This window comes from Ovis aries, chromosome 1 (assembly GCF_016772045.2).
Source record: "Ovis aries strain OAR_USU_Benz2616 breed Rambouillet chromosome 1, ARS-UI_Ramb_v3.0, whole genome shotgun sequence".
In the NCBI taxonomy this organism is placed as follows: domain Eukaryota; kingdom Metazoa; phylum Chordata; class Mammalia; order Artiodactyla; family Bovidae; genus Ovis; species Ovis aries.
This window is the reverse complement of record NC_056054.1, coordinates 35,550,216-35,569,625: the sequence shown is the minus strand read 5'-3', so window position 1 is coordinate 35,569,625 and position 19,410 is coordinate 35,550,216.

The window sequence follows — 19,410 nt, the reverse complement described above, 5'->3', positions numbered from 1 at the left end:
CAATGACAGTTGATGTTATATATGTTAACATGTGCTTAATTGCCATTTCCTGCCACAGGAACACATTCCTAGGAGCAATCTGCTCCAATGGGCTCCTGAGGCTGTACAGGTGGAGACTTCCTTGAATGCCTCTCCTAGAAGTGCCAAGTGTATATTTTGGCAATCTGAGCCCAAAGTGCCCCTACATTTTCAGCAAGATTCAGAGCCAGAGACTCTTGCAAAAACAACTAATTTAGTTTAAAGCTAGAGGCTGTGCTGACCCAGAGGAAAGACTGCCAACACTCATTTGGCAGCTGGCGTATATACCCAGTCAAAGCCAAAAGATATAGCCCCATCCACAAAGAGGTGTAACCATTGCATCCTAGTCCTTCCTGGAAGGATGCTCTTGGTATCTTTATGAGGCCAACACAACCATCCGTTGGTTCTGTGACTACTGTTTGCTAACGACACAGAGATGTCCCTTTCCCTGGAGAAATGCCCTTGACTCCTAGGACATCAGGCCCTCTCATAATCTGGAGTAAGACTGTAGAAAATAAATGGTTGGCATGGGCCTGCGGAAGGTTGGCCCATTGCCTGAAGATGGGGCTAAGTCTGTGGTGTAATTCACGCTCCAGACCTCACCGTAGCATCAGGCTGAAGCTAGTTTTCAGCTGAGAGACACATCCTTAGCTTTCCCCCCATGCTTATCCTTCTCAAGTTCCCTTTTTCTTGAGACTAAGCCCTTGAGCAAGAATCCCCCTATCAGACCATTTCTAGGGAAATCAATCGTGTTTAAAGCATTGAATTGTTTCCTGGGAGCCTATCAAGGAGTCACAGTTAAAAACAAGAGCTGCCGAGACAGATCTGAGTCTAGATCCAAACTCCATCACTGACTGACTGTCTGATCTTGAGAATGTTTCCTTTCCTCTCTAAGAATCTATTTGCATGTGGGAAAAAATAAGACGAGTTGCTCTACCTCAAAGAACCCTTGTAAGAGTAACAGTTTGAAGAGTGCTTGGCTTTTTAAATTCTCTATCAGACTGTCTTTTACACACTACAACTGTTCATTAAATATTTGTTCATTTATTTGATAAACCCATGCTATCATTTGCTTTACACCATGAACTGGGTTTGGACTGCAAGTAGAGACCAAGTCTGGGCAGTTTTCATAACAAAAGTTATGAGAGTGTGGGGTGACACTGAGGAAGGGTGACCAATATGTTTGGGGGGAACACAAGAATGACAGCTAAGAGGAAATCAGGCAAATATTTTTGTTTCTAGCATGTTCATATACTTTCTGAGCAAAAATTACTTGCAACCTGGGTTAGAGGATGACTGATTAGCATCCCTACGATAGTGAGATACTTCAGAGACAGTTAGAGGTTTATCACAACTGGATCTAGGTGTTTGTTTCAAAGGAGGAGAAAACCAGCAGCCATTTGGTTACATTCTAAAGGGTTATAACAACTTTGAGACCTTTTTCAGAGAGCTATTTGTTTATACTAATTAGGAAAGTTTTCGGGGGAACTGTAAAGATGGCAGAGGAATAGGACGGGAAGACCACTTTCTCCCTCACAAATTCCTCAAAAGAACATTTTGACGCTGAGCAAACTCCGCAAAACAACTTCTGTAGGCTGGCAGAGAACATCAGGCAACCAGAAAAGCAGACCATTGTCTTCAAAAACAGGTGCTGTATAGATGGAGAAGCCTAGAGGCTACTGTAAAAATAAAACTGAAAACCAGAAGCAGGTGGCGTAAATCCAAAGCCTGAAAACATTAGAGAACTCTTGAATTCAGGGAACATTAAGCAATAGGAGCTCATCAAATGCCTTCATACCTACACTGAAACCAAGCTCCACCCAAGGGCCAACAAGTTCCAAAACAAGACATACCACGCAAATTCTCCAGCAACACGGGAACACTCCCCTGAGCCTCAATATACAGGCAGCTCAAAGTTATTCCAAAACCTTTGATGTCTCATAACCCATTACTGGTCACTCCACTGCACTCCAGAGAGAAGAAACCCAGCTCCACCCCCAGAACTCCAACACAAGCCTCCCTAACCAGGAAAACTTGACAAGTCACTGATAGAACCCCACCCACAGTGAGGAAGCTCCATAATAAAGAGAACTCCACAAATTACCAGAATATAAAAAGGCCACCCCAAACGCAGCAATATAACCAAGATGAAGAGACAGAGGAATACTCAGCAGGTAAAGGAACAGGAGAGTTGCCCACCAAACCAAACAAAAGAGGAAGAGGTAGGGAATCTACCTGAGAAGGAATTCCGAATATTGATAGTGAAAATGATCCAAAATCTTGAAATCAAAATGGAATCACAGATAAATAGCCTAGAGACAAGGATTGAGAAGATGCAAGAAAGGTTTAACAAGGACCTAGAAGAAATAAAAAAGAGTCAAAATATAATGAATAACGCAATAAATGAGATCAGAAACACTCTGGAGGAAACAAATAGTAGAATAACGGAGGCAGAAGATAGGATTAGTGAAATAGAAGATAGAATGGTAGAAATAAATGAATCAGAGAGGAAACAAGAAAAACGAATTAAAGAAATGAGGACAATCTCAGAGACCTCCAGGACAATATGAAACGCTCCAACATTCGAATCATAGGAGTTCCAGAAGAAGAAGACAGAAAGAAAGATCATGAGAAAATCCTTGAGGAGATAATAGTTGAAAACTTCCCTAAAATGGGAAGGAAATAATCACCCAAGTCCAAGAAACACAGAGAGTTCCAAATAGGATAAACCCAAGGCGAAACACCCCAAGGCACATATTAATCAAATTAACAAATATCAAACACAAAGAACAAATATTAAAAGCAGCAAGGGAAAAACAACAAATAACACACAAGAGGATTCCCATAAGGATAACAGCTGATCTTTCAATAGAAACTCTTCAGACCAGGAGGGAATGGCAAGACATACTTACAGTGATGAAAGACAATAACCTACAGCCCAGATTACTGTACCCAGCAAGGATCTCATTCAAATATGAAGGAGAAATCAAAGCTTTACAGACAAGCAAAAGCTGAGAGAATTCAGCTCCACCAAACCAGCTCTCCAACAAATTCTAAAGGATATCCTCTAGACAGAAAACACAAAAAGGGTGTATAAACCCGAACCCAAAACAATAAAGTAAATGGTAATGGGATCATACTTATCAATAATTACCTTAAACGTAAATGGGTTGAACACCCCAACCAAAAGGCAAAGACTGGCCGAATGGATACAAAAACAAGACCCCTCTATCTGCTGCTTACAAGAGACCCACCTCAAAACAAGGGACACATACAGACTGAAAGTGAAAGGCTGGAAAATGATATACCACGCAAATAGAGACCAAAAGAAAGCAGGAGTGGCAATACTCATATCCGATAAAATAGACTTTAAAACAAAGGCTGTGAAAAGAGACAAAGAAGGCCACTACATAATGATCAAAGGGTCAATCCAAGAAGAAGATATAACAATTATAAATATATATGCACCCAATATAGGAGCACCACAATATGTAAGACAAATGCTAACAAGTATGAAAGGGAAATCAACAATAACACAATAATAGTGGGAGACTTTAATACCCCACTCACACCTATGGACAGATCAACTAAACAGAAAATTAACAAAGAAATGCAAACTTTAAATGATACATTAGATCAGTTAGACCTAATTGATATCTATAGGACATTTCACCCCAAAACAATGAATTTCACCTTTTCTCAAGTGCTCATGAAACCTTCTCCAGGATAGATCACATCCTGGGCCATAAATCTAAACTTGATAAATTCAAAAAAATCAAAATCATTCCAAGCATCTATTCTGACCATAATGCATTAAGATTAGATCTCAATTACAGGAGAAAACTATCAAAAATTCCAACATATGGAGGTTGAACAACACACTTCTGAATAACCAACAAATCACAGAAGAAATCAAAAAAGACATCAAATTATGCATAGAAACTAATGAAAATGAAAACACAACAACCCAAAACCTGTGGGACACTATAAAAGCAGTGCTAAGAGGAAAGTTCATAGCAATACAGGCATACCTCAAGAAACAAGAAAAAGTCAAATAAATAATCTAACTCTACAACTAAAGCAACTAGAAAAGGAAGAAATGGAGAACCCCAGAGTTAGTAGAAGGAAAGAAATCTTAAAAGTTAGGGCAGAAATACATGCAAAAGAAACAAAAGAGACCATAGCGAAAATCAACAAAGCCAAAAGCTGGTTCTTTGAAAGGATAAATAAAATTGACAAACCATTAGCCAATCTCATGAAAAAGCAAAAAGAGAAAAATCAAATCAATAAAATTAGAAATGAAAATGGAGAGATCACAAGAGACAACACAGAAATACAAAGGATCATAAGAGACTACTATCAGCAGTTGTATGCCAATAAAATGGACAACGTGGAAGAAATGGACAAATTCTTAGAAAAGTACAATTTTCCAAAACTGAACCAGGAAGAAATAGAAAATCTTAACAGACCCATCACAAGCACGGAAATTGAAACTGTAATCAGAAATCTTCCAGCAAACAAAAGCCCAGGTCCAGACAGCTTCACAGCTGAATTCTACCAAAAATTTAGAGAAGAGCTAACACCTATCCTACTCAAACTCTTCCAGAAAATTGCAGAGGAAGGTAAACTTCCAAACTTATTCTATGAGGCCACTATCACCCTAATACCAAAACCTGACAAAGATGTCACAAAAAAGAAAACTACAGGCCAATATCACTAATGAACATAGATGCAAAAATCCTCAACCAAATTCTAGCAATCAGAATCCAACAACACATTAAAAAGATCATACACCATGACCAAGTGGGCTTTATCCCAGGGATGCAAGGATTCTTCAATATCCGCAAATCAATCAATGTAATTCACCACATTAACAAATTGAAAATAAAAACCATATGATTATCTCAATAGATGCAGAGAAGGCCTTTGACAAAATTCAACATCCATTTATGATAAAAACTCTCCAGAAAGCAGGAATAAAAGGAACATACCTCAACATAATAAAAGCTATATATGACAAACCCACAGCAAACATTATCCTCAATGGTGAAAATTGAAAGCATTTCCCCTAAAGTCAGGAATAAGACAAGGGTGCTCACTTTCACCGCTACTATTCAACATAGTTCTGGAAGTTTTGGCCACAGCAATCAGAGCAGAAAAATAAATAAAAGGAATCCAAATTGGAAAAGAAGAAGTAAAATTTTCACTGTTTGCAGATGACATGATCCTCTACATAGAAAACCCTAAACTGCACCAGAAAATTACTAGAGCTAATCGATGAATATAGTAAAGTTGCAGGATATAAAATCAGCACACAGAAATCCCTTGCATTCCTATACACTAATAATGAGAAAGTAGAAAAAGAAATTAAGGAAACAATTCCATTCACCATTGCAACGAAAAGAATAAAATACTTAGGAATATATCTACCTAAAGAAACTAAAGACCTATATATAGAAAACTATAAAACACTGATGAAAGAAATCAAAGAGGACACTAATAGATGGAGGAATATACCATGTTCATGGATCAGAAGAATCAATATAGTGAAAATACCCAAAGCAATTTACAAATTCAGTGCAATCCCTATCAAGCTACCAGCCATATTTTTCACAGAACTAGAACAAATAATTTCAAGATTTGTATGGAAATACAAAAAACCTCAAATTGCCAAAGCAATCTTGAGAATGAAAAATGGAACTGGAGGAATCAACTTGCCTGACTTCAGGCTCTACTACAAAGCCACAGTCATCAAAGACAGTATGGTACTGGCACAAAGACAGACATATAGATCAATGGAACAAAATAGAAAGCCCAGAGATAAATCCACACACATATGGACATCTTATCTTTGACAAAGGAGGCAAGAATATACAATGGAGTAAAGACAATCTCTTTAACAAGTGGTGCTGGGAAAACTGGTCAACCACTTGTAAAAGAATGAAACTAGATCACTTTCTAACACTGCACACAAAAATAAACTCAAAATGGATTAAAGATCTAAATGTAAGACCAGAAACTAGAAAACTCCTAGAGGAGAACATAGGCAAAACACTCTCAGACATAAATCACAGCAGGATCCTCTATGATCCACCTCCCAGAATATGGGAAATAAAAGCAAAAATCAACAAACGGGATCTAATTAAAATTAAAAGCTTCTGCACAACAAAGGAAAATATAAGCAAGGTGAAAAGACAGCCTTCTGAATGGGAGAAAATAATAGCAAATGAGGCAACTGACAAACAACTAATCTCAAAAATATACAAGCAACTTCTGCAGCTCAATTCCAGAAAAATAAACGACCCAATCAAAAAATGGGCCAAAGAACTAAATAGACATTTCTCCAAAGAAGACATACGGATGGCTAACAAACACATGAAAAGATGCTCAACATCACTCATTATTAGAGAAATGCAAATCAAAACCACAATGAGGTACCACTTCACACCAGTCAGAATGGCTGCGATCCAAAAATCTGCAAGCAATAAATGCTGGAGAGGGTGTGGATAAAAGGGAACCCTCCTACACTGTTGGTGGGAATGCAAACTAGTACAGCCACTATGGAGAACAGTGTGGAGATTCCTTTAAAAATTGCAAATAGAACTACCTTATGACCCAGCAATCCCACTTCTGGGCATACACATCAAGGAAACCAGAATGGAAAGAGACACATGTACCCCAATGTTCATCGCAGCACTGTTTATAATAGCCAGGACATGGAAACAACCTAGATGTCCATCAGCAGATGAATGGATAAGAAAGCTGTGGTACATATACGCAATGGAGTATTACTCAGCTGTTAAAAAGAATTCATTTGAATCAGTTCTGATGAGATGGATGAAACTGGAGCCAATTATACAGAGTAAAGTAAGCCAGAAAGAAAAACACCAATACAGTATACTAACACATATATATGGAATTTAGAAAGATGGCAATGACGACCCTGTACGCAAGACAGGAAAAAAGACACAGATGTGTATAACGGACTTTTGGACTCAGAGGGAGAGGGAGAGGGTGGGATGATTTGGGAGAATGGCATTCTAACATGTATACTATCATGTAAGAATCGAATCGCCAGTCTATGTCTGACGCAGGATACAGCATGCTTGGGGCTGGTGCATGGGGATGACCCAGAGAGATGTTATGGGGAGGGAGGTGGGAGGGGGCTTCATGTTTGGGAATGCATGTAAGAATTAAAGATTTTAAAATTAAAATAAAAAATAAAAAAAATAAAGTAAAGGGATATTTGCTAAAGCCTGCAGAGAGTAAAAAAAGAAAGAAAGAAAGAAAGAAAGTTTTCCCTCCCTCTCTCAACAAGGAAGTGGAACAGCTAGGCAGCAGTTCCTATATGAGTTCCCAGGTTCGTGATTTGGGGCTTTTTCTCTCTCTCTGCTTTGCTGTGACCTTTGCTGTCATCACTTTACCCTAAGAGGCAGAATGGGCATAAGTAAACAATATAGTTATTGCTGTAAATAAAAATAAGCCTAGTTGGGAAGATCCCCTGGAGTAGAAAATGGCAACCCACTCCAGTATTCTTGCCTAGGACAGCCCATGGACAGAAGGGCATGGTGGGCTGCAGTCCACAGGGTCTCAATGAATTGGACATGACTGAGCACACAAGCACAATAGTTGACACACAAATCTAATGCTTGCTTTCAGAATAAAACAAATATGCATACTTAAAATTTATCAGCAGTATAAGTTATTAGATTAAAAATCACAAGTGAATCATTGATATAAGTCAAAAAGAATGAACAGGTGAAAGTGAAGGAAGATATTCCAGGCAAGGAACCAAATGGGCTAAAAGATGGATGGGTGAAAATAATATGTAAGCATTTCAACTGCCTATTATTTAGGATATGTGTTTATCCCTCATTATGCATGACCCATCTCTTTTTTCTTTTTTAAAGTAATAGTCTTTGGCTATCGTTGGTGATGTCTCAGTTGTATCCTGTTTCAGAGAGAAAAATATTAAGCAAATATCAACATTATGTCTTGAGGTTATATGTTACAGAGGGCAGAATATTTTTTTCTTAAGTTTCAAAAGCAATGTGAATTGAAATAGAGAAGCTTTGCTTGATTCAGTTCAGTTCAGTTCAGTTCAGTTGCTCAGTCGTGTCTGACTCTTTGCGAACCCATGAATCTCAGCACGCCAGGCCTCCCTGTCCATCACCAACTCCCAGAGTTCACTCAGACTCACGTCCATCGAGTCAGTGATGCCATCCAGCCATCTCATCCTCCATTGTCCCCTTCTCCTCTTGCCCCCAATCCCTCCCAGCATCAGAGTCTTTTCCAGTGAGTCACCTCTTCACATGAGGTGGCCAAAGTAGTGGAGCTTCAGCTTTAGCATCATTCCTTCCAAAGAAATCCCAGGATTGATCTCCTTCAGAATGGACTGGTTGGATCTCCTTGCAGTCCAAGGGATTCTCAAGAGTCTTCTCCAACACCACAGTTCAAAAGCATCAATTCTTTGGCGCTCAGCTTTCTTCACAGTCCAACTCTCACATCCATACATGACCACAGGAAAAACCATAGCCTTGACTAGACGAAACCTTAGTCAGCAAAGTAATGTCTCTGCTTTTGAATATGCTATCTAGGTTGGTCATAACTTTTCTTCCAAGGAGTAAGCATCTTTTAATTTCATGGCTGCAATCACCATCTGCAGTGATTTTGGAGCCCCCCAAAAATAAAGTCTGACACTGTTTCCACTGTTTCCCCGTTGATTAGGGGTTAGTAAAAGCCAGCAAGGTGCTAACCTGTGCACATGTGTGGACTGGAGCGAGTTGGTCTACATAGCTCCAACAGAGGGAGATTACCATCTGTAGAAGCAAAGAAAGTGATTCAGAGGAGGAGAATCAGGGAGCATGCAGAATGCAAAGACTGAAGAAACTCCATTTCTGTCTGGTGCCATTTTTCTCCATTCCAGTCCTAATTGTAGATGCCCAGGGCTGGCGCTTTCTCAGGGGATGTTTTTGTGGTTAAGAGGCTTGAGATTATGTAATAACACATTTGGAAAGCTTTCTAAAATTGATTTTAAATTAAAAACATTAACTTAGTGATATAAGAAGGCAGACTTTACTCTTCAAGTAATATCATTTTTGGAAGTATGCAAAACACATACAAAGTTATAATGTTGACAGGCACAGTGAAAGATGCCAGAACAAAGTCTGTTAGCTGAATAATAATACCTTTCAACTAAGTAGCACTTTCAGTGTGAAAATATTGCCACAAACACAGTCTCATTGGTTTCTCCCATAGTCTTTTGAGGAAGGCAACTTGAAATTACAAGAAAAAAAAGGAGTTTTGGAATGAGACAGACCTGGGTTCAAATCTATGCTCTTCTCCTGCTATGTTGACCTCAGCAAATTTCCTAACATCTCTGAGGCTCAATTATTCATAAAGATAGGAAAACAAATACCTTGCAATCAGTTGAAAGATTGGACCATAAATGCAGGTATCACCCAACATAGGCCAGCAACATAGATTATTAATAATCTGACTTTTTGTTAGGTGCAGGTAGATTATAATAGCCTTTCTAATTTTTTTTTGGAGAGAAAATTAACACTTAAAAGTGATAAATGATAATTCCAAGGTCTTCAAACAGAAAACAAATGAGTTTAAAACCAATCTATTATATCTTCAAGGAAATTCCTATCCATGACATTGTGCTGCTAAACAAAAATGCTCTAGAGATTTCTAGAGATAAACTTGCATTACAGAGGGAGATTTTTACTCACTCCAAAGAAATGTTTTAAGATATTTCTTCTTCAAGCTTCAATGGGAGCACCTAAACAGGTGTATCTTCAAAAATACTGAAGTGATTGTTAGAAAATAGACTCATAGGATCTCACAGTTGGAGTGAACTTTAAAGGATACTGGATATAATTATTTTGTGAATGCCTACATCCTTTGTTAGACATTACTGATAACAGAGTTAAAAAGACTTCTCATTTGTGTAGTATTTTAGAATATCTACTGCTCTTTACTAACACTAGATTGAATCTCACCACAAGCCTTTGAAATAGATTGGATTCTTACCAGTGACCTGTTTTTAAAAATTATTGGATAATATTAAGCCAATAAAGCCAGACATAAAAATGAAAAAAAAATTGGAGTATAGTTGATTTCCAGTGTTATGTTTCAGGTGTATAACAAAGTGAATCTGTTACACATATACATATATCCATGCTTTTTTAGATTCTTTTCCCATATAGGCCATTACAGAATGTTGAGTAGAGTTCCCTGTTTGTGTCATACAGTAGGCTTCCTTGATGGCTTGGGTGGTGGAGAAACTGCTTGCAATGCAGGAGACATGGGTTTGATCCCTGAGTTGGCAAGATCCCCTTGAAAAGGGAATGGCTACCCACTCCAGCATTCTTGCCTAGAGAATTCCATGGACACAGTAGGTTCAGATTAGTTATCTATTTTATATGTAGTAGTATATATATCAATGGCCTCTTTTTAAAAGAATATGCAATGTCGAGAAGACAGAGCTTCTGCTGATTTTACACAGTTGGTTGAGGTCATTTCAGGCCATTTTGGGGTAAATCCTTTTGAGGCCTGATTTAACTGTTTTTCATGGAAGCTTAGGATTCTAAAGGAGAGCTGGGTACTGGGCTGGGGCTGAGAATTAATGCTAAGAAAATCAAGCATAGTCTTTGCCATCATGGAATTCACAGTCCAGGGGACAAGGCAGATAAGCAAATATAATACCATGAGGTGATCGCAGGTGAATGAACCCAGCACATACCCTGTGGAATAGAAGGGCAGGAAAGCCTTGACTACTGAAAGTTTGGCTCCTAGTCCAGGTTTTGTTTCTTATACTATGCGGCCTCTTCTGGATGGTAATTAATTTACCAAAGTATCCAGGACTGACTTACCTGTGAACCTCATTGACTTGATTTCCCCTTCTTCCTGAGAGTCTGTATGAAAGAAAAAGTGAAAGAAAGTGAACTGTAGCCTACCAGGCTCCTCCATCCATGGGATTTTCCAAGCAAGAGTCCTGGAGTGGGTTGCCATTCCTTCCTCCAGAAAGTCTGTATAATGAAAGCTAAATGGATGACAGAGGCAGGCATGGCCAAGGCTAATTTCGCCCCAATTCAAAAGTCATTCTAAAGACTTGTACTGAAGACAAGGATACTGAAGCTATTTAGAGATCTCTAGGAAAAATGACTTCCTTGTAACTTACATTTCTTAAAATAACCACTTTAAAGAAACAAAATTTCATTCCTGGTATAAGTAAAGGGTCTTTTCCGGGTCTTTTCCAGTGAGTTGGTTGGTAGCATCAGATGGTCAAAGTATTGGAGGCTCAGCATCAGTCCTTCCAATGAATAGTCAGGGTTGATTTCCTTTAGGATTGATTGGTTTGATCTCCTTGCTGTCCAAGGGACTCTCAAGACTCTTCTCCAGCAGTTTGAAGGCATAAATTCTTCAGCGCTCAGCCTTTTTTCTTGTCCAACTCTCACATTCGTACATGACTACTCATAAAACTACAGCTTTGAGTATACAGACCTTTGTAGGCAAAGTCATGTCTCTGCTTTTTAATAAGCTATCTGGGTTTGTCATTGCCTTTCTTCCAAGGAGTCTTTTAATTTAATGGCTGCAGTCTCTGTCCACAGTAATTTTGGAGCTGAAGAAAATAAAGTCGGTCACTGTTACCATTGTTTCCCCACCTATTTGCATGAAGTATTGGGGCATGAAGTGTCATGATCTTCATTATTTTTTTTTTTTTTACTTTATTTTACTTTACAGTACTGTATTGGTTTTGCCATACATTGACATGAATCCACCACGGGTGTACATGCGATCCCAAACATGAACCCCCCTCCCACCTCCCTCCCCACAACATCCCTTTGGGTCATCCCCGTGCACCAGCCCCAAGCATGCTGTATCCTGCATCGGACATAGACTGGTGATTCGATTCTTACATGATAGTATACATGTTTCAATGCCATTCTCCCAAATCATCCCACCCTCTCCCTCTCCCTCTGAGTCCAAAAGTCCACTATACACATCTGTGTCTTTTTTGCTGTCTTGCATACAGGGTCATCATTGCCATCTTCATCTTTTGAATGTTGAGTTTTAAGCCAGGTTTTTTCACTCTCCTTTCACATTCATCAAGAGGCTCTTGAAATTCTCTTCACTTTCTTCCATAAGGGTGGTGTCATCTGCATATCTGAAGTTATTGGTATTTCTCTCCACAGTCTTGATTCTAGCTTGTGCTTCATCCAGCCTGGCATTTCACATGATGTACTTTGCATGTAAGCTAAATAAGCAAGGTGACAATATACAGTTTTGACATACTCGTTTTCCAATTTAGAACCAGTCCATTGTTCCATGTTTGGTTCTAACTGTTGCTTCTTGACCCTTATACAGGTTTTACAGGAGGGAGGGAAAGTACTTTCGTATTCCCACCTCTTTAAGAATTTTCCATAGATTTTTGTGATTCACACAGTCAAAGGCTTTTGCACAGACTATGAAGTAGAAATAGATGTTTTTCTGGAATTCTTTTGCTTTTTCAATGATCCAGTGGATGTTGGCAATTTTGTCTCTGGTTCTGCTGTCTTTTGCAAATCCAGCTTGTACATATGGAAGTTCTCAGTTCATGTTGGCTTCATGTTCACTATTGAGGCATAGCTTGGAGAATTTTTATTGCAAGCATGTGAAATGAGTGCAGTTCAGGGATAGTTTGAACATTCTTTGGCATTGCCCTTCTTTGGGATTGGAATGAAAACTGACATTTTCCAGCCCTGTGTCCACTGCTGAATTTTCTAAATTTGCTGGCATATTGAGTGCAGCGCTTTCACAGCATCATCTTTTAGGATTTAAAATTTTGAATTCCATCACCTCCACTAGTTTTGTTCATAGTGATGCTTCCTAAGGCCCACTTGACTTCACACTCCAGGATACCTGGCTCTATCTAGGTGACTGATCACACTATCATGGTTATCTGGGTCATTAAGATCTTTTTTATATGGTTCTTCTGTGTATTCTTTCCACCTCTTTTTAATATCTTCTGCTTTTGTTAGGCATACTGTTTCTGTCCTTCATTGTGACTATCTTTGCAAGAAATGTTCCCTTGGTATTTCTAATTTTCTTGAAAAGATCTCTAGTCTTTCCCATTCTATTGTTTTTCTCTATTTCTTTGCATTGTTCACTTAAGAAGGCTTTCTTATCTCTTCTTGCTATTATCTGGAACTCTGCATTCAGATGGGTATACCGTTCCTTTTTCCTTTGCCTTTCAGTTCTCTTATTGTCTCAGCTACTCAAAAGGCATCCTCAGACAACCATTTTGCCTTTTTGAATTTTTTTTTCTTGAGGATGGTTTTGATCACTGCCTCCTATACAATGTCATGAACCTCTGTCCATTGTTCTTCAGGCACTCTATCAGATCTAATCCCTTAAATCTATTTTGTCACTTCTACTGTATAATAATAAGGGAATTTATTTAGGTCCTGTCTGAATGGGCTAGTGGTTTTCCCTACTTTCTTCAATTTAAGTCTGAATTTTACAACAAGAAGTTCATGATCTGAGTCACAGTCATCTTCTGGTCTCATTTTTGCTGACTGTATAGAGCTTCTCCATCTTTGGCTATGAAAAATATAATCAGCCTGATTTTGGTATTGACAATCTGGTTATATTCATGTGTAGAGTCATCTTTTGTGTTGCTGGAAGAGTTTTTGCTAATCAGCACATTTTCTTGGCAAAACTCTGTTATCTTTTGTCCAGCTTCATTTTGTACCCCAAGGCCAAACTTGCTTGTTACTCCAGGCATCACTTGACTTCTACCTTTTCATTCCAGTCCCCTATGATGAAAAGGACATCTTTTTTTTTTTTTTTTGGTGTTAGTTCTAGAAGGTCTTGTAGAAACCCTATTGCTGGGAAATACTGAAGGCAGTAGAAGAAGGACAGAGGATGAGATGGTTGATGACATCACTCCCTCAATGGACATGAATGAGCAAACTCTGGGAGATGGTGAAGGACAGGAAAGCCTGGCATGCTGCAGTCCATGGGATCACAAAGAATCAGACATGACTGATGACTGAACAACAACAAATAGGTAAAGGAAGGAGTAAGACTCTAAGAGAATCTAGTTTCTATTCTGACGAGTCACAAGTTTATGTGAAATTGTACTATGTCAAAGAGATTAGGGAAGTGATTAATTTTATAAAGTTTGGGCCAGAGTTATTATTACATCAATTGGAATTAGAAGTAAACTATAAATCACAGTGGTTCTTGAGTAAATTTAAGAACCTGGAAGAGTACTTCATTCTTTTGTAAGTGTGTGGGTGTGTCTATATATGTATGGTAAGGGAGGAAAGAGAGACAGAGAAAATCAATCAACCTTTTCCTTTCACTGTAGAAAATATGACTTTTTCCAGTGACATACTTTGCCATACAGGCTTAGAGAAAATGCTTTTCAGGAGCTTCATTCTGAAGGTTATTTTGAAATTTGGGACTTAGATATCAACATCTCAGTCTTACTTCCCCACCCTCATAATTAATGATGGTACCTTTCTGAAGCTAAGGAGCAAAATGTACAGATTTCAGTTCCAGGCCTAAGTTCACTTTGACTTGAAGACTGCTTTAGGAGATGAAAAGAAGGAAAGAGAGAGTAAATGTAGGTGGCTGATTTGAGTACATGAAACTGTATGCTGAAATGATTGTCTCTGAGATCATCTCTGGTATTTAATCACGCAACCTGTGGGCTCTTCCTAAAACCTCCATTTTTTTCAACCATTTTTCCTTATATTTCTTCTTTAGTTTCTCTAATTCCCCTCCTGTCAAACTGTTTGCTCCTTCTTTGTCTCTTTTGCTAGTTCTTCTTTCTGTTCTTCTTCCTCACATCTAGTCTTTGGCCCTTGGATCATTTCTTCTCTGCTTGTCCCTTAAAAATATTACATGCAAAATGGTTTCAAAGTATAGATAAGAAACTAGAGTCTAGACTCTAGCCATCCAAATATTGATTCTATTACTTATTAACTGTGAACAGTTTAGAAAGTTACTAATTTTTCAGTCTTCCAATTTCCCCATCTGCAAAGTGGAGCATACATGCCCCTTATAGCTTTAATGTGAAGATTAAATGAGATAGTACATGAGTCATTTAGCAAAGTAATTACAAATTGAAAGAACAAAATAAATATTTACCATCATCATCATTGCCATCAACATCACCATCAATATCATCATCTTCCATTCCCTCTCTGGAATATTGCCCCAACCTACATAACTCTAGTCTTGGGCACCGTCCTCTCATTTTTCCATCTGTCAGTGAAAGTCCTCTTGAATTTCTGTTGACATCTTCAAATCCACATAACTAATTCCAAACTCATTCCTTCCTTCTGAAATTCTAATTGGATATAAATTCACAGGAACCTAGTAATAGTTGAGAACTTGGTTCTCGGAGTATTTGAATAAATAGGACTATGGGTAGGAAATGGGGGAGTGTAGATTTGTCAGGGGAGGAAGGATTTGATAATCACAAGGAATGTGGATGGATAGAAGATACAGTAGTGTGTTGCAAGAGATTTGACTGCTAGCATTTCGTTCCTCTATCTGAAGTTCCCCCAGTGCATTTATTATCTGAATTTAGACCACAAGGCAAGGCACGGTACAAACCAACAATCAATTTTCTTACAGGTAATTCTCTCTCTTCCATGGCTTAGTGTGGTTTGCCTCATTTGGAGCCACAATCCTGAGATAGTTGTTAAGATGTTTCTAATTTCTATTTTATGAACTTGGCAAACTTTGGTTCCCAGCACTAGGCAGTAAGCTCAGTACTAGTTCTGACCCATCTAGGACACTAATACCCTAACCCTTTCTTTATTGATTTATTTTTATCTTTTCGTATTTGCTTTTACTGGCCAAATGCCTTAAAATGAGGAATTTGAATGCTTTTTACATATCTATTATTATCTGTCTGTACATAGTGAAAACTAGGAATTCACATTGATAAATTCAATCCCAATCCAACAACAAGTGGCCCATTCTCTTTTATTATTGTCTATACCTGGAACTCTCCACACTCCATACAAGGCTGATTGTCTGAAGAAACACCCTCCTCATCATGCTTGGGCTCTGACATCACACCCCAGGCTGTGCTCTTGTGTGCGTAGACATCTTCTTCACCACACTTGGATTCCAGCTCCCTATTCTGTGTCCCCTCCCATGGATATGTCCTTCCTAGCCTACTTTGGCCTGAACACCCTATAAAAGCCTATCTCCACCCCCAGCTGAGATGACTTCCTTATCCTTCTTAACGTCTGACCCTCTACACAGGCTGTTTCCACATGCAGACTCCATCCTCACCTGACTCATACTCTGAATCCCTCTGCAGAGTCAACCTCCTCACATGACACTCTCTTCATCCTCTCAGGATTCAATAACTATAATCAAATACACCCCTCACTCCGCTTGGGCTCAGAGTCCCCCTCTGGTTTCCATGTCAATGTCTTCTTTACCAGTCAAGCATATTTCCCTTACCTGTTTGGTTTCCATCTCATAGATACAAGAGCAAACTGTTCAGAAAGGGAAGGAGAGAGAAGGAGGAAGAGAAGGAAGGAAAGCAAACTCAGCCCTTCACATGAATATGGAGTCCTGATCCACCCATGAGCTGTTGAGCTTTAACTCAGACTTATGGCCATGGCTTGTGTGAGACTCCTCATTTCTTACAGTTAGAAAAGTACAGTCTTAAGCATGCATTATTAAAAGAATTCTTGTATTTTATCTACCACCTTTTGTGTGTTTTGAATAGAAGCAAAGTTTTCCTTGATCAACATTATCTCTTGCATCGAATAGAAGATGATAATATGTGAACTGAAATTGAAAGAATGGGTGAGGAGTTAAGTAGATGAAGTAGGGAAGGAAGACTGTTACAGGCAAATCTGAGAGTAGAAAAAGTAAAAATTGGGAACATTATGGTTGAAATAGAGAGAGGAGAGGAGAGCATGGTTCAGGATGAAGCTGGAGAGACAGGAAGGACCAGGCCACACAGAACCTAAAAACAAAGGGAGAAAAGATGTTTTGAAGATTTTCTACCAGTCACCTTGTAAAAGCAATGGGGGTATCTCTAGCAACAAAGTTTTTCATTGTTCTACCACATAAGTAGGCCAGTGAAAGCTGGCTAAGGCAGTGGCAAATGCCTAAGAGAAACTCAGGAGGTAATTTTCGTACGTGCCAGATCCTCAGATTTTTGTCTTCAATTCCTACTTACTCCTGGGGACTGACTCCGCCTTGCTTCTGGAGTTCAGCGGATTTATGACTTTCCAGTACATTCTCAAATGAACTCCCAGGGCTGATTTGACTGTCTGCCCCAGTGTTGTGTCTGAAATCTCAGACAAAACCTGTTTCCCAAACCCACATTCCCACTTTAACTTTGGGTTCCTACCAAGTCCCATTATGCTTAGATGAAATTTCACTCAAAAAATTTCAGCTGGCAAGATGGCCCTATGAAGCAAATGGCATTTTATGTCAAATCAAAAGAGTTTTGTCATCATTAATAAATGCTTTTAGTATCCTATGAGGTTTACCCCCACCAAGATTCTCTATGATGGCATTTATACTCTGTTCATTTGGCTTTTTATGCTAATTGGAACTTCAAGTTGTTGATGGTGCCTTTCCAAAAAACCCTTCTATCTTCTATTTTTTTTCAATAAGAAAGTCTTAAAACAGAACTCTCAGGGAAGTGTGGATCATGAGTGCATTAAATCTCATTTGAAGACAATTTTAATTAACGAACATCTATAAATACTCAGTTGTGGCTAAAATGCTTGCAGGCTGTGCCATGGCACCTGAATACAATTAATTATAGAAGTGGATTTTTTAAAGATATGAAACTGGAGAATAGAGGAATGACTAAATGTATAGCACCTGTCCTTAAGTTGAGGTCTTCAGTGGAAAATTCAGATAAAGATTTCAATGTGAGATGAAACTCTTAAAGTGGCATCAGAGACTTTCAGAATCATCAGTAGGCTGATCTCTTCTGTGGAGGAGAAAAATGCAATGGAAACAATGCCAACTGTGAAGTCTAAGACAGTTTCATTTTCCAATTCTGGTTGTTGGCTTTTAGTATAAAAGGTAAATTACTTTCAGGTAAATTGCTTAATTGTTCCAAATCAAGTAACATATATGTAAAATGTGGATGAACACTCTAAATGATTTTAAAAAATGCCATGAAGTAGGCACCTAGTGAATATCATCAGCATTGTCTCCTCTGTGTAGGCCACAACTAAATACTCACTTCATCATAAAGTTTAAATTGGCTCTTGGAGCTGTCCTTTGAGAATAGATAAATACTGATTTTGCCTTAATAAAAGGAGACACACCCCTTCAGTTGTCAGTGAGTTTCCCAGTTTTAGAAAACTTTTTTTTTTCTATATAGGTATATATATATCATATATTAAGTAATGGAATCTTTACTTTTCCAAACTATTTGCCTCGTTGTCCGCCAATGAAGACTCAGAGAAACTGAAATGCAGTCATGAAATTAGAAGACAGGGTGTAACTGCCCTTGTCATTCCTTTTGGGCACAGTATAAGACACAGGGCATAATGACTTCTTTTCCTCCCAAGTGTACAAATTTCTCCTTACATAATATTCATGAGACTTTTTTTTTTTTGAGAGCAGAATCTCATAATGTATTTGCTCATTCAATAGTGTTCAAAATCTTTGTTGTTTCGGATTATAAAAATAACATTTACCCACTTTAGAAAATTTGAAGAACATAGAATATCCTCCAAAAGAATGTAATTAACTAAAATACTACCAGACAAAAAACTTTTTCTTTCAAAAGTATTCACTGAATGTCTACTTTGTACTGATAATTTGCTAGGCACTGGGTATCAGCAGTAAATTATAGGTAAAGTTGCTTTTGGGGAACTTGTTTCAACAGAGGGAAACTGTAAATAAAGAAAAGAGTCAATTGTAAATTGTGATAAAAAGTGTGATGACAAATAAGGTGGTGTTTAGGAAAGTAATAGTGCTTCAGATAAGGTGCACAGGATGAGGTTCTAAGGTGACTTCAGTCTGAGTAAAAGATGAAGATGAGAGTGAGACAGCCATAAAAAGAGCCATGGATAGAGCTTCCTGGCTCTGTTGCATGTTAGGAGGCAGAAATAAGCTTGATGAGAAAGAGAAAGGAGGTCAGATTGAATGGCATGCTGTACATGGGGAAGAAATGATATAAAGTTATGATGTGGGAAATGAACATTTTGGTATATATCTTTCCAGTGTTTTTCTGAACATTAGGTTGATCATTTTCTCATAATTTCTTTTTCTTTCTTTCTTTCTTTCTTTCTTTTTTTTTGTTTTGTGTGTGTGCCTAAAATGACTAAATGCCTAAGCCAGCCCAATAGAAGATCCAGAATATTGCCTGTTGGAACTGCCCTATGTGTG